The sequence below is a fragment of the Carcharodon carcharias genome, chromosome 6, assembly GCF_017639515.1.
Source record: "Carcharodon carcharias isolate sCarCar2 chromosome 6, sCarCar2.pri, whole genome shotgun sequence".
In the NCBI taxonomy this organism is placed as follows: domain Eukaryota; kingdom Metazoa; phylum Chordata; class Chondrichthyes; order Lamniformes; family Lamnidae; genus Carcharodon; species Carcharodon carcharias.
The window spans coordinates 69,457,403-69,474,836 of record NC_054472.1 but is presented as its reverse complement, the minus strand read 5'-3'; positions in this window follow the sequence as shown (position 1 = coordinate 69,474,836).

Here is a 17,434-nt window from a genome sequence, read left to right as displayed (position 1 = left end):
CTAAATCATCCCAAGCACTTGATCGCTGCATTTGTAAGTATTGTACTGTACATACTTAGGAGCTCCATTTTTGTACAACTTAACTGTAGGACTCTGTGCAAGACAATAAATACACAGCTTTACACCTTGCAGGTGGGCGCCGCCCAAACCAATCGGTCATGAAATAGCACGAGGTGACGTCAGGTGAGCATCCCTACATCATCCCCGTGCTCATGCGATATCTCGGTTGGGGGGCACGCCCAAAAGTCGGAAGCATGCCCTCCGACAATTAAGAGGGCAATTAAGCCCATTAACGACGCAATTGACTCCAATTTTTCATATCTTGTCCATCTTATGTTTGACGGATGGGCGAATCGGCCAGGCGGCCTTTGCATTTTTCATCAAGATGACGTTTCCATGATGAAATAAAATATAAATAAATTTCTGTGGACAGCATTTACATTAGCTAAACATTCAGGTGATTGATTATGATACATGGACACCTTTTTCAGCTTTTGAAACCTTTATTTTTGCTTTTCTAGGTCTTCAGCTCTCTGGGGCAGCTCTCTGCCTTCAGGGAGCTTTCTGTCAGCGCTAGGCCACGCCCGCATTAATGTCATCACCCACCCCCTTCCCGCCCCCACCCTGGCAGTGCTGAGCTGTTCAGCGCGCGTTTCACACTGGCTGGCCGTTAATTGGCCAGCCAATCCTAAATCATGGTCGCGGGGTGATCTCTGTCGGGGGTCTGCTTCCTGGCTGATCCCAGGCCTACCAATTGCACCCGCCCGCCAAGCTGAAAATTCAGGTCATAATGTTCCACAGTACACCTAATAATATCAAATTTCACACTTTAACATGGTAAAATCAATTTTAGTCAATGTTTTTAACAAAAGATTGGTACTTGAACAGCTGAGTTTGCATTAAGGTAACTTTCATTAATCCATAATTAAATAGTTTTGCATCTCAAATAAAAATTCCATAACTCTTTTCATTTTTTACTAAGTTTTAATAAAAATAAAAGTATCTGTGGCAACAAGGTAGCCCATACATTTTGAAGAAAGGCTAAGACAAGTGATTTGTTGCAATCTTCTCTTCTTTGACAGTCCCTCGGGATCAAGGTAACTTGCTTCAACTCCAGTTCATTGAGTTCTGAGATGGCTGATAAGTCCAATGGGCGATCTGTAGACTCCACCACATGCGAGGTAGGTGGTGCTTGAAGGATCTCACTTAGGGCAGCAATGTTGATGTAGAGGCGCCTGAGTGCCCAAGCTATGATGGCAGTGCGGTGCTCAGGTCTGTTATTATTGGGGTTGTTCCAGGACGGTCCTGATGTTCCAGGTCCCAAACTTCATTTTGACAAGTGTCTGTGCGTGATTTTTTTTTCATGTGGCGTGGTCATTTTGCGCACTGACTACCACACAGTCTCAGCAGGCCAGAGCCTAGGTTACTTTTATTAAAACTTAGTAAAAATGAAAAGAATGATGGAATTTTTATTTGAGATGCAAAACGCCCAATAGCAGGGGTGTCCCAAGATGATTGGAGGCCAGGCTCTGCTGTGAGACATTAGCATGGTCTGTGCATGATCATACGTGGGTGTGTATGTAATCTATGGCCAGGAACAGACTGAAGCTAAGAAAACAGTCGAATCAGTAACCAGATGCAAGCACAGCAGGAGACAAGTCTCCCAATCATTGCAGTGGTGAGGGATGGGCAGTAGACTAACCCGATATACTTTAAATGTCACAAAAGATCGGCAAGACAGAGACATAAGGGTCTTATGGTATAGCCAGTGTCCAGAGCAGAAACATCTTCTTGTTGTCCATATTTATTTCTACTCAGGTATGCTCAGAAACTATCATTTGCACTGATACCAGAACTTGTCAGGCAAAATTGCCTTACACAGGTATCAAATACCCAGACAGATAATTGTGCTATTTCTGGCGTGTATAGAAGGGCACAGGTCTTGTTGCATGCTGACAATTCACTAACAATGGCAAATTTTGCAGTCAGTGAACAGAAGCAGCCAGTAAACTCCGAAATGCCTGTGACCACTTTCTAAACATGAGACCAAATTTTATTGTTGTTGTATCCCATCTACACAGGAGTAACTTTGACCTCTCCTACATCCTAAAAGTGTAATTATTACATATTTCTTTAATCATCTAAATTACCTTGGCCAGCATTTAGTTAATCAAGAAGTTTACTGGTGTCTGTTAGCGGACAGGCCTTTCACCTCTGGGGTTTCAAACCTAGTCCAGACTGGTAGAAAGGAAGTCTCTCTCTGCTGATCATTTGCAATGAAAGTTTGTGTAGTCCCAGCCCAGTGAATCCACGGCATAATTTGTTGCAGAATTCAGCCAAAATTGGCAATTCATTCAGAGAGGCCATGGGGATGGCTGCAATGGGAAATCTAAAAATTTAAATTGCTGTATTAAGGCTGCTTCTCTGACATTTATGTGAAAGGTCATTACTTCAGCAGAGCAGAAGAAAATTTGCTTTGCATTAACTGTGCCTGACTCGAGAGTGCTGGATGATGACACAGGGGTAGATTTTCATGTTCATTGCTTAGGTGATGATCTGATAGGTTAGATTATGCACCCTTTATAGAACTAGCCTAATTTATATGCCATCCAACAGATCTGTACACCAATGTTGAAGAGAAAAATGTTTCCACGGCTGCACCAAATGGAACGAGCATGTGTATCCCATAACACAATGGGAGCAAACTTCATAGCAAATTACATAAGTTTCGCTAACTATTCTGACCGGAGTCTTTAATTTTCCAAGGTTTAAGCTTACATCAGTGTAGCAGAAGATTTTGACTGTGTGAAGATAGCAATAACACATCCTTCTTTACTCTGGAAATAAATTTCTTAGAACCAACACAATCCCAGGAATTTCATCAGTCTTGATAAAAATAGCAGGAACAAAAAATAAAATGTGAAGTGCAGGGGTAAAAGGTCATGAGTTTCAAACTGAATTCAAACGTGGTGTTGTAAAATCCTTGCAGTACTCACAGAAAATTATCATTTTTAATTTTCCTTATTTACCCTGTCCATGTCTTTATCCTGCCTTTGACATGGAATACTTTCCACGCTTGGTTTGAGACTCTTTTATTAATAAGGTAATGTGCCATTGTGTGAAATTAGCAGCAAACTTGTTAAGACATCTGTGTGCAGAATATTAAATAGGAGAAGTTCCTCTCCCCATTATTTTGACAACTGCATTAATCCATTCAAAAGCAACAGGTTAGTGCCTTCATTAACATATTTAACAAAATATTTTCATTCAAATTTGTTGACATGTTTGTTACGAATATGTCAGAATGCAATTTTAACCTCTATATGATCACAATGCATTAATGAACTCCAAGGCTATGGGCAGCATTTTCCCCCTGTTGGGGGGGGGGGGGTTATGTGGGTGCGGGTGTGGGCGCGGGCGGGCGGATTCCCGATCGGTGCCCACTGTCGGAGACGTGCTGCCATTTCGCATGGGCGGGCCCAGTGTGTTGTCCGCCCAGAAGCACTCTGCACTCCTTGTGCCGGTGGGGTGGGGGTTCCCTGAGCCAGGAGTGTGTGCTTTCATGCACGCACGCGATAGAGCGCATAGATCTCCCTGAGGCAAATTGCTGCCTCAGGGAGCTTGGTTCAAGCTTGAAAACTTTATTAAAGAGAGAAAAAAAAAATCCTGACATGTCCCCTCATGTGATAATGTCACATGAGCAAGGACATGTCAATTACCTCTATTAAAAAAATTTATACACATTTAAAATCCCTCATGAAACCTCATCCCACCCATGGATGAGGTTTCATGTTTTTCTGAAGGCTGCCCTGGGCTCTTTGCCTGCCCACCAACCTTAAGGTTGGACAGGTAGGTCCATTAATTGGCTTAATTACTTTTTTTAAAGGCCTTATGTGGCCGTTGACAGTTCAGCAGGCGGGCAGCCGACTCCGGCGCGCACCTGCGGAACTAAAGATCGGAATGACGTGCAGTGATGTTGGGACGCATGCCCATTGTCACCTCGTGTCATTTTACACATTGGCAAGGGCGCCCTGTCCCCGCTCGCCGACTGGAAAATGCAGCCCTATGTTTTTATGACACTTGCAAAGGTTTTAGCAATTGGCAGTAATCAAAGATGCAGTAATATATCTGAGGGTGGATTTGTGGGTCATCTGCACCAGTTGTGCAAGCATAGTTTAATATATGCGACATTGCAAGGCAGGAACCTTTCTTGCCCCCACATCATGCAGCATAATGCTAACCATGAAACTTGAAGTCACATCCCGTGCTTCTCTGAGTCTTACATTCAGACTCGATCTTCTATCTATAATTGGGATTTCGTTTCCTTCATTTCCACTTGCTACTTCTTTCCCTTTCTCTCTAGCCTCGGTAAAGGCTGTCAATGATTGAAATACTTTACACTTTTCTTAAGAATTTATGCCTTCAAAGTGGCCATTGAGTTATGAAATGTTTTTTATTGCTGAAAAGAGATACATATTGCTGAAGCATTTCATCTTGCACTCATCAGGACAAACGCAAGAATGCCAAATTTCAAATGATCACAACAGTTTATACTGCAGGAGAAAAGGATGCTGCTTGGTTGGCAAGTTGATTCTGATTGGCTGAGACACTGCCATGGAGAAATCAATGGGGAACTATAGGCTCCCCAAGGTCCCAGGTAATTCAAAAAAGTTGCAAGGTTTGAACATTCATTTTGGTTGCTGAAAATGGGACCCTGCATATGAATTTATGTTGCTTTTAGCAAATGTAAATGAGCCATGTTATGAGCTCAGCTGATTATCTTAAATTGGTTGATGATATAGCAGTTAGCACACTCAGGGTTGTTCAGCAAGTGCTGCCCAATCGTGGAATCACATCTACCAGTAGATATTTTGTTTTGGGTTTTGCAAGTGCAGGTCTGTACTCATCCTATTACTAACAACCAAAAGAATTTGTTGATTGGTTGATTCGATCAACCAATCCCAGGGCCATACAGCCTATATACTTGGCATCACACCAGCACTGAAATTCATACATGATGTTGCTGAATTGTGTGGTAGGCAGAACATCTTTTTGGACTGATGGCAGCAACATATTAGTGGAAAATACCACTTACAAAGCCACTGCATAGTAGCAGCGTGAAACTACTGTTAGATGTGGTTCTGTGATTGGGTGGCACTTGCTGAACAATCCTGAGTGCGCTAATATTTACAATGACAACCAATGTAAGGTAATCAGTTGAGTTCATAAAATGGCTAATTTATGCTTGCTAGAATGGCATACGTTCATACACAGGGATCTGTTATCTGCACACAAAATAAATATGTTCAAACTTTGCATCTTTTTTTGAATTAGCTGGGAGCTTGGGGAGCATATAGTTCCAAGTTGCTTTCTCCATGGCAGTGCCTCAGCCAATCAGAGTCAAATTGCACATCAGCACCCTGTTCTATGTTGTAATATGACATGACCCTTAAAGGTTCATATCTTAAACTGTTGTCAATCATTACTACCTCGGCAGGATGCAATGTGTTGGTCCCATGTCTTACAGTCACTCAGCAAGCAGCAGTGGTTGAAGTCAGATGTGTATACAATATTCTCCTTGTTAACTCTCTATGTATATAGTCTCATCTTCAAATAAAGAACCCACGTTATTGTTTCACCAATCTGTGCATATGATTGTTATGTTTATGTTGAACAGAAGAAGAATGTAACAATGTGGTAGGATGGCAGCATGGTTTTTGAAGATTTGAGTGAGCAGAATGCAAGCCTCAATCCCTTTGCATCCAACAGAAGGAAAAGAGCTGGTGTGAAAGTGAAACAACTATCAAAACTCACCATGTATAAGGATTCTGCAACTTGGTAGGGATTCTACACACCATAACTCTGTTCTAGGATTGTACATCATTCTAGCCAATAGGAATTGGGTCCTGGTAAAGTTGTTCAAATTTGGAGGAACTTAATTAGTAAATGTCTAACTGCTGCAAAGTTTAAGCATAAATAGAAATTAAATATCAGACTTCAGATGGTCTCACTTGAAATAGAACTCCACAGACAGAAGGATTGCTGAAGCTAAATATTGCAGACTGGGCAGAGAAGAAGAATCTATCCAGTAACAGCCAGAAGAAGCCTGAAAAAAAAGCTTTTTTCACTATTTGCTTTCACTTTTGAGGTTTACAGCCATTTTCCAACTGAAAGCACCGCTTTGTGAGCAGAGCTCAGAGCTAAAACTGGGGAAAAAAATCAGGAAGAGCTCAACAGCGCCACCATTGCAGTCAAGCAGCAACGTATGACTAGCTAGGACAGTGGCCACTAAAACTATTGCAACTCAGAGTTCAATTAATTCTAAAAAGCTGGAAAAACTTGAATAGCTGTCAAAAGCTCCAGGTAGCATTAAAAGTCCTGCAGAAGCTAGAAGATGACCACAAAATTTCCAACACTCAATTGGAAAGCGACAGATCTCCTATCTGAATTTACTTTGTTCTGATAACGTGTTGAGCTGTGTTTTCTGGATTTCAATATTCCTGAATCAGATAAACAAACCATAAAAATTAAAATTTCTATAGGCAAGGAAGGCCTCCACAGACTGAACACATCTGGTCTGTCCAGCAACAACCATCTAAAAATCCACATAAAATATGGTCCACACTCAAAGATCAATTGCAAGTGAAGCTCAACTTCAGAATACACTGTCTGGAATCCATGTCCTTTAGGTAAAAACTGATGGGGAGCATTGTTCAATTCATAAGTAGATGCAGAAACAGAGGGTGTGACTGTGAAGTTATGGCAGCTGAGCTGGCTGACAGAATAATTGAACTTGTGATAGCATCTACCCCAATGGATGTGTTCCAAAAAGACACCTTGGGCCAACCCACAGGTTACACATTGGAAGGACTACTATAAAGTAGACGCAAGTACAAAGCCATACTAATGGGTGGACAGAGTCTACAGGCTACGCGTAATTCTTCCACTATTGGCATGATGGCCAATGCAGGCAAGCCCAGTAAGCAATAAGGGTGGTGCAGCCTCATATTTGCACCTAGAATTTGGCATGCTTTCAATGCTGTAGGCAAGGCATGTGGCATCAGAATACACTGGAAATGCCAGTGCAGAAAGCAAAGACCAAAACAAGTGGTTCGACATAATCAGCAGCAGCAAAGAGAAGCTAGACAGGTACAGCATTACCAACCAAACAAGAATGCCAAGCAGTGTCAAGACAACATCTATGAAATGCCTAGCCAAGATATACAATCAGATGATGAAGATGGCCTGAACATCATCATTCAAAGTGAGCAATCAGCACGGTGAACATCAAAGAATGTATTGGCACAGTGATATCAACAGAAGTCTTTGCCACCATCTAGATTATATGCTCACAGGTGCAGGTTCATTATAACCTATATAGCAAAACTGGATATAGGTGCAAGTGCAAACATCCTTCCACTTCACACACTGAAATGTGTCAACTCATAGACGCAAGTGTTGATTCAACCAACCAATGTCAAACTCATTGCATACAATGACTCAGAGGTCCCATCCCTGGGATCCATTACACTCAAATGTCACTATCAAAAACTCACCCTGGTCACTCCAGATATTTTAGTTGTGGACCCCACCGGTCCAGTGCTCACAGGTTTACTGACATGCAAGGACTTGTCCTTGGTCACCATCGATGGTATTGGCAAGACAATGATGGGGACCATAGATCACAAGCAGCACCATCATGAACCCTGTGCTTACACCAGGAAAAGATCTCCTAATGCTGCAATGTAGATCATCAGCCAACAGATACAATTTGAACTAAATATATATATATATCCATTCTGAATGCTCAGACTTCATTGCACTGCAGAGCAAATACAGAATTATTATTCAGCAGACAAATGAGGATAAACCACCCCAGTCATCACACATCAATACTCCCAGGATTACCTGATGCATTGGTGAGACCGTGTCTGAATACTGTGTGCAGTTTTTGTCTCCTTGTTTAAGGAAGGATGTAAATGCATTGGACGCAGTTCAAAGGAGTTTAATATATTGATACCTGGAATGAGTGCGTTGTCTTATGAGGAAAGGTTGGACAGACTAGGTTTGTTTTCACTGGAGTTTAGAAGAGTGAGAGGTGATTTGATTGAAATATACAAAATCCCGAATGGCCTTGACAAAGTGGACGTCAAAAGGATGTTTCCTCTTGTGAGTGAGTCCAGAACTAGGGGGCACTGTTTTAAAATTAGGGGTCACCCTTTTAGGACAGAGATGAGGAGAATGTTTTTCTCTCAGAGGGTTGTGCGACTTTGGAACTCTCTGCTTCAGAAGGTGGTGGAAGTGGCGTAATTGAATATTTGAATATTTTTAAAGCAGAGGTATATAGATTCTTTTTAGGCAAGGGGATCAAAGGTTATTGGGGTTAGATGGTAATGTGGAAATCGAAACGCAAGATGATCAGTCATGGTCTTATTGAATGGTAGAGCAGGCTCAAGGGGACCAAATGGTCTACTACTGTTCCTATTTCTGACGTTCTTATGTTCTTAAAAAGAGGGGAAGATGAAAGATGCTTCCCCTCGTGGGAGAACCTTAAACTAGGCAGCACAGTTTGAAATTAAGGGGTCTCCCATTTAAGACAGAGATGAAGAGTATTTTCGTTTCTTCCCAAGTGAGCAGTGGTACTGGGTCATTGAATATATTCAAGACTGAGCAAGACAGATTTTTGATCTACAAGGAAGTCAACGGTAATGAGGGCAGGCAGCAAAGTGGAGTTAAATCCATGCTCAGGTAAGCCATGATCTTATGGAATGGGGGTGCAGGCACGATGAGCAAATGGTGATACTCCTGCTACTATTTCTTATGATCTTATGACCTTATGACCATCAAATACAGATTAACCATTCATTCATCCGATTGTTCTTTGATGTGTGGAGTTGACTGCAGTGTTTGCCGATAAACAACAATGATCACTTTCAAAAATAATAAATTGACAGACACACTTTGTAATATACTGAAAGGTGTCATGTAAATGCAAAATTCCTTCTTTCTTCAGAACAAAGGCTTCTTGTGAAAAATAAGGGCAGAAAATTAAAAATGTTTGGAAATTTTCTTTACATGTTTTGACTGAAGTATCAATGAATATTGTTGCAACTGCATTAAAGGTGCTGTTTGGCTTAATTTGGTAGTATTGTTAATAAATTGTTAATGCTGCCAGCCTATCGCAACAAACTGACAAACACATAGGAGCAACCACATGGAAGGGACTGGAGCTGTTTTGGGGATTGAAGTAGTACTTTGGGGCTGGGAAAAGAAAGCTATCCAACTCATACCAAAAATCTGAGGAGGACACATTTGGTTCAATTCCCTAATGATTGAGCAATTAGATAGCTAACAGGGAAATGTTTCTTTTATTTCTTCATGGGGATATTTTCCTGCAACTTTATTCCTTTCTTCATCACCTAACCTGATGACTATGAGGCAGAGTATATTGATTCATTCTCTTCCCAGGCTGATATTGATGCCTCCTTTAGCCTCCAGGTCGACGTAACTACTCGGGTGTAATTTTCTGTTCCGGAGACAAAGTGTGATGGTGGGTGGGTTTTGCGGGCATTCCCCGCTGGACAGAGGGGCAGGAAGTCATGCCCGATTTCACGGCCGGAAGCTTATTAATTATGCATCAGTGAGTAGCTCTCCGAATCACAAGGTGGGACGGGCACTGATTCTTATGCCCCGCTGTCACCTAATGGGGCTGAGGGTCCAGGCGCCATATTTAAACACCATCTGAGCACAAACATTGCTCTCACAGGTCAGCTCGTTGTCAGGAAACATCTTGGTATGACTGCGCCAAGGGAAAAAGCTACTCCGATGTTCAGCAATGACTCCCTTGAGGCCCTTCAACCATGGAATCCACCAGCACTGGGATGTCCTCTACCCCAGGGATGGCTCCAGGACGCCCACATGCTTCACATCAACGGCCTGGAAGGTGGTTGCAAGGGAGGTCAGCTCATCGGGCACGCGCCCAAGAAATGCCATCCAGTACAGGAAGAGAACGAATTATCTCATCCGCTCCGCCAAGATAAGTCAACCTCCAGCTCACTCTAATCTCACACTGTCATTGTGCACTCAAAGGTTTGCACTGCTCAGGGATCTCACATAATATTAGAGGGGGAGACATCAACACTGATTGTCTGAACACCTTAACATCACCAGCAGCTCATTTATCACGCAGCACTAACTCCATCCTCACCCTTTACTGGGGAAGGTTCAACACACACAGCAGGCGTGCATGCTCCCCAACCTCTCCTCCATCTCTTCTCATCACATTCCATCCATTTATCTTCATGCAGGCCAAGCTCGTCCACAACCACAGGTTTATATCCCAGACAGGGGGAGGGACAGCAGACGTCCAGGAGCTGACCCACTTTGAGGAGGATGCCGTGAGTTGGCCAGCGAGAACAGAGATCACTCTGGGGAAGGCGAGATCAGCCTCTCCCAGTAACCTAGTAGGGATGAGCCCTCCGTGAGTTGATCACATCCTGCAATGTTGTATTCTGCATGCTTATGAACTAAATCTATCTTCTCTTTCTTACAGGCACCAGCGGGCCCAGATGGAACACCAGAGCTACCATAAACCCCAGCCCCCAGGCCACCTCAGAGGATGCATTAGAGAAAGAATCATCATTGTATTCACCTGCACCTTCCATTAGAACAGAAACACACATCCCGGTGGATCATAGATCTAGGTTAGGCTCGGGGCTACATTCAGGTGAACACGTACCTGATACGTCTCCACAGTAGTCGGAGGAAGGTAGTGATAGCCCTGATGTCAGGCACTCGGAGGATTTCAGGAGATCAGGCACATCCTGAGTCCGAGTCAGATGATGAGTCCCTGCAAGCAGCCATCCGTAACATGCTGGAGATGCAACAACAAGTGGCGGAAAATCAAGTAGATTTGCAAGACACAGTCAACACACTAGAGCAAAGGATGGAGGGGTCTGTCCACGTTCTGACTGATGTCTTGGCTCTGACATGCGAGTGGCTCAATGCCTCCATGGAAAGGGTGGCAGCTGCCTTGAAGACCTTGGTCCAGCAGATCCGGCCAGATTTGTGCTTGGACCATTGCTATAGGCATTGGTGGGATCCATCAGTGGCTTGGCGAGGGTGGGGGAATGGGGCACCTTGACCTTCTTCCACGAGCCCCTTCTCCTCAGGGAGTCAGGCAGGGACCCTCAGGCACCCACAGGCAGGAGGATCAGCAGCTGGAGACCCCAGGGCCATCCACCCAGGTGACTCCGAGAGTGTCCAGCCAATCCCAATCCCCTCTGCCTGTGACCCCATCACCTCTAGCTGAACAGGCCAAGGAGGGTGCACTTGCCACACAGCAGGAGGCCCAAGGCAGGCCGGAGCCCTTCAGGTCTCAGCCCTCTAGAGGACACCCACCAAAATCATCAAAGACAACAGGGCATAGCAGTCAGCAGGCTTTCTCCACCTCTGCTGTGGATGTCGGGGATGAACAAGACATAGCCGCAGGGTTAGAAAAATTGACAAACTTTGACATCACTGCTGGGTCACGGGTGTTCAATCCCTGTATATATCAAGCACCTTTGTAAATACATTTGATATTCATGAGGATGGACTTGTCATTTGAAAGGGTTGCGCACATGCATCTATGTACCCTCTTATTGCAAGGGTGAGCCATGCTCCCATTCAGTGATTGTCTCCCTTTGTGAGTCTCACATTTATGTGATGTGTAGCTGAGTGATGATTGTTACTCTATGCTTGTGTTATGTCAGGGAGATGTGTCAAATTCTTTACTGGAAGTGTTTCAAAATGCGTTAGTAACCTCTACTCCTTACAGGACAACATGGAGTTGGGGATGCTCACTAGCTGTGGAGGGTCAGCTGTAATTGTTTCTCAAAATGAAATGGCTGTCTTCATTGTTTGCGCCAACGCACAAGATCTGCAGCCATGATGGTCTCTCCAACCATGTGCACATCTCAGTGTCTGCTAAGTCCTTTGATGCAGCTTTTGTGCTGCTATGCAGATTTTCCCTTCCCAGGGCGCACAGATACAGGGTTCGCCGCTGACCTTTCCAGAGATTAGAGCCTGGTGAATCATGAAGGTTGAAGGTGCAAGTCCGAATGCTGAACTTAATCTCGATGTTACTGGTTGTAAAGGCCTTTCAGTGCACTGGGACAGAAGGAATGTGTCCCTTTTCCAGCACCTTAATCCTCCTGGAATTTTGAGTGTGGCAAGGGCACGTATTACATGTCGTGCTTCTTTGATGGCATACTCATGTGAAAGCTGACCCTTGCCTCCCTCATCAGGTTCCTGCACTTCCTGCTCTTCAACATCAAGGTGGTTGCATCCTCCCCTATGTCTCCTTCTGGCAAGAGATTCTCCCCTTTGAAGCGCCAGGTTGTGAAGGGCACAACAGACCATGATTATGCGGGACAGCCTCTGTGGGGAGCACTGCAGAGCCCCAGCTGAGCAGTCCAAACATAGGAAGAACATCTGCAGGATGCCAATGGTCGACTGAATGATGGATCGTGTCGAGCTATGCACCGCGTTGTATCTCTCCTCTGAGGCACTCTGAGAATGACACACATTGTCATGGGTCATCATTTAAGCAGATACCCCTTATCCCCAAGCAGTAGGCCTGTAATCACTGAGACCCTTCGAATATGCAAGGCACCTGGGAGTGACTCAGGATGTATGAGTCATGGGAACTCCCAGGGTAACTGGTACAAACATGTATAATGTGCTTCTGATGATCGCACACCAGTTAAATGTTCAGACAGTGGAGCCCTTTCCTGCTATTGAACATCAGGGGCTGATGCGATGGAGCTCTCAAAGCCACATGTGTGCAATCAATTGCACCCTGTATTCTAGGGAAGCCTGAGATAGTTGCAAACACCAGAGATCTAGCAGTGTGGCTAGCTTCATCGAGGGTGAAGCTCACATAATGATGAGCCTTACTATAAAGGGCAACTGTCATCTCCTTGATACATTTATGTGCTGAGGACTGTGCCGTATAGGTTCCCTGTGGATCCCTGGAACAATCCCGCAGAATTGAGCGTGGCAATGACCTTCAGGGGCATGGGCAGAGGATGTCCTCCCAGTCCACGGGGCATTAGATCCTCCTGCAGAATGAGGCAGATATGATCCACCAGATCTCTTGACAAGCGTAGACACGCATGGCATTGTCTTTTGCCCATCTCCAGAAAGGAAAGTCTTCTCCAATAGATTCCTGGTCATGTGATTCACCTCCGTAGGATTGGTCAAACCTCCTCATCCTCTGGCTCTTGCTGGGGCTCCCCGGACCATGGACCTCAGGCTGGGCCTCCTCTCAAAGCTGCGCTAGGTGGCACCGGGCTCTGCTCCTCCTCCATCAGATCACTGCCATTAAGAAAGCAGCATTGAGCACAGGCTCCATCATTCAATCCTCCTTGTCTCTGTAGACTGATAGATGCTACAGATTAATGAATACCGGGCAAATAAAGCAGGCCTCTCACTCACAAGCTGAAAGCCGCTGTCATGTCCTAGCACTGTGTCTGCGCTATTAGTTTTTCGCTGATACAGCCTTGCAGCTGAGATGCAAACTCACAGATCTAGGTGACCAAGGTGCCGACCCTGATATTTGACACCTCAATTCAACAGAGGTTGGAAGAGATTTGGACACATTCATGAAAGGTGCCACCTAACCAAATGCACTCCTGCATTCTCTGATCCGGCATACTGATCAAGCTCAACTTGCACTTCAGCAATGACTGGATGCCCTTTGGCCCGTTATTCATGCCAATTGGAGAAAGAACATTAGAGGCTTTCATTGATGATCTGGCAAATTTGCAGCAGCTGTGTTGCCTGCGTTTTCCATTCTCACATACCTTGCTTTTAAAGCTCAAATGGAGCAACTCTATTGTGAACACAATGACTCCTGCAGTCTCTCATTAAAGTGCACCGTAAGGCAGTGATTCCAAATGCATCTTCTCAAGGGAGTCTTCCTCTTTTAACCCAGCTCTGACTCTATTTCAATGTTGTGACTCTAAGCAGTTTGACGCTGCCCCTGTAAGGACCCCTTAGTCCGGTTGTGCACTCCTCCCGCACTGTTTCAGACCCCTCCTGTGCAGATTCTTTTCCAATTTCCATTTCAAACTGTGCAATAATTTTGAGGTTTCAAGATGGTTATTTTGAGACCAGCGTTGACCTTCCCGCGTCAGTGTTCAGGTCCGTCCAATCTTCCTGGAACCCCACGTTATGCAGGTAGACCTCCCTCCAGTTATTCTCCAGCCTCCCCCTGTAACCCTGGATTCCATTATCATTGTAGTGAACGTTCCAGCCCTCGCCCTTGAACCCATCGCTGCTGATGTCCCATGCGCCATGTGGACCTCACCCCTCCCCATCTCAAGGCTGTGTGCATGGTCACAAATAGAGGTGCACGCCCCCAGGAAAACTTCAAAGAGCCCCCTTCTTATTACATTTTCCCCATTTACATGCTGCAGAAAGCTCCCCTAACCACAACCATCCCATCTGCAGCGCAGTACTGAGGCAGACAAGCCCATCATCACTGACTGTAAGACTAAGACCAAGACCAAGACCAGGACCAAGACCAAGACCAAGACCATGCCCTACACACCGAGCTGTGCCTTATCCTGTTTGAGCACACAGGCCTTACCCCTCCCTGTAGTGGGGCTACGACATGCGTGCCATGCAAAGCCTTGTAGTATGGCCCACAAAGCCCCAGAACTGCCTTTAATGTCACCCTGACTATCAGGTCCACAAAGCCCCAGGACCTTGCTGGGAGTCGGAGTGGTGCAGACCTGCTGGAGACAGTCTGGGGCTGAGGAGTGCATTGTTTCACTGTTTCAGTGAGGCTGCAGTCTGGGAAAAAAAGAAAACAGCAACTGTGATGTCACTGGAAGCTAGTAAGTTGATTGGCCGGTAAGTGCTCAATTTAAGGTACAGTGTGCGAGAAACCAGATGAGGACAGGTGAGTTAAGGTAGAACTATAAATAAAAAGAATTAAAACTTTAAAATAATAAAGCAAAATTTGAAAACTTTAACATTAAAATCAAACCATAAAGATAAAAAAGCAATGAAAATAAAGTAATTTAACCAAATATCTAAAACAAACACCTTGTAGTTAAGAAGCGTATAACCTTTAATTGTCAGTTATACTAGCATTTAACAAACACAGTAAATTGTAGCATAAATAGGAAGAAAGTAATTGAAGCAAATCAACTAAATAACATAAGTCAGAATGGCAGACGGGTGTTATGTTGCAGCTGTGAAATGTGGGAGCTTTTGGCCACCAAGGTGATCCATGATAAATGCAGGAAGTGTAAGCAGCTTGAGGAATTCTGGATCAGGATTATTGAACTGGAAGCTGAAATGCAGACACTGCGCAACATAAGGGAGGGGGAGAAATACCTGGATGCTTTGTTCCAGAAGACAGTCACACTTCTTAGAGGGTCATCTGTTTTGGTCAGCAGTGAGGGACAGGAGGATGTGACTGTCACTGAGGCAGGTAATGGGACTGAGCACACAGTAAGGGAGGAGCCTCAGGCTTTGCAATTGTCAAACAGGCTTGAGGTGCTCACAACCTGTATGGATGAAAGTGAAGTCTGCAAGGTGGATGAGCTGGCTGGCCATGGCACTGTGGTACAGGAAGTCATTCAAATGGGGGAGCAAAAAGGAATGTAGTGTTAGTAGGGGATAGTATAATGAGGGGGATTGACACTGTTCTCTGCAGCAAAGAGCAAGGGCCCAAAGCCTGCCCGGTGCCAGGGCTCGGGACATCTGCTCAGGGCTGGAGAGGAACTTGCATTGGGAGGGGGTGGATCCAGTTGTTGTGGTCCATGTAGGTACCAATGAGGTAGGTAGAACTAGGAAAGAGGTCCTGCAAATTAGTATGAGGAGCTCAATACCAAATTAAGAAGCAGAACCTCAAAGGGAATTACTTCTGGATTATTACCTGAGCCATGTGCAAATTGGCAGAAGGCAAATAAGATTAGGGAGACGAATGCGTGGCTCAAAGACTGGTGTGGGAGAAGTGGATTCCAGTTTGTGGGGAACTGGCACCAGTACTGGGGAAAGTGGGGGTACCGTAGTGACGGTTTACACCTAAACAGTGCTGAGACAAGTGTCCTCGCAAATCATATAACTAGGGAAGTAGAGAGGGCCTTAAACTAAACAAGGAGTGAGGAACCAAGCTTGGGTAGAGGTAACAATTCAAGGTGTAGAGTTAAGACAGGGAAGCAAAATAGTAACATGAGAAATGAGGGTCAGAGAATGGCAGGGAGGGACAGAGAGAAAAAAATCTAAGAATACATCAACAGTCAAGACTAGATGTTACAAAGGTAACAAAAAGACAAAACTGAAGGCTTTCTATCTGAATGCACGTAGCATTCATAACAAAGTAAATGAATTAATGGCTCACACTGAAATAGATAAATATGATCTGATAGCAATTACAGAGATGTGGCTGCAGGACGACAACGATTGGGACCTTAATATTGAAGGGTACGTGACATTCAAGAAGAATAGGAAGCTAGGTAAAAATAAAGGGGTAGCACTGTTAATCAAGGAGGGCATTGGTGCAATAGTTAGAGATGACCTTTGTTCAGGAGATTAGGGTGTAGAATCAATTTGGGTGGAGATGAGGAATAGTGGTGGAAAAACATCATTTGTGGGAGTGGTCTACAGGCCCCCTAACAGTAGCCACAGTGTAGGACAAAGTATTAAAGAGAAAATATTGTGTGCTTGTAACAAAAGGATGGTAATAGTCATGGGCAATTTTAATCTACACATAAACTGGAAAAATCAGATTGACAGTAGTAGCCTGAATGAGGAGTTCTTAGAATGCTTTTGAGATAGTTTCTTAGAGCAGCATGTTCTGGAATCAACCAGAGAGCAGATTATATTAGGCTTGGCATTGTGTAATGTGACAGGATTAATTAATGACCTCAGAGTGAAGGCACTGCTAGGTAGCAGTGACGACAATATAATTGAATTTTACATCCAGTTTGAAAGGGAGAAGAGCAGGTCTAAGACTAGTATATTAAATTTAAATAGGGGCAACTATGTGGGGATGGAAGCTGAGTTAGCTGAAGTGAACAGGGAAGCTAGGCTAAAGGATAGATCAACAGAGAAGCAGTGGCAGACTTATAAGGGGACATTTCAGAGTATTCAACATAAGTACATTCTTAAATAAAGAAAAATTCTAAGGGGAGGACCCACCATCAGTGGTTAACTAATGATGTTAAGGAAAGCATCAAACTTAAGGAAAAAGCACACAATTCCACAAAGATGAGTGGCAGATGATTGGACAGAATATAAAGAACTGCAGAGAATGACTAAAAGGTTAATCAGGGGAAAGAAATTAGAGTATGAGAGGAAGCTAGCTAGAAATGTAAAAATGGATAGCAAGAGTTTCTACAGGTATTTAAAAAGGAAAAGACCAAGTAAAGTAAGT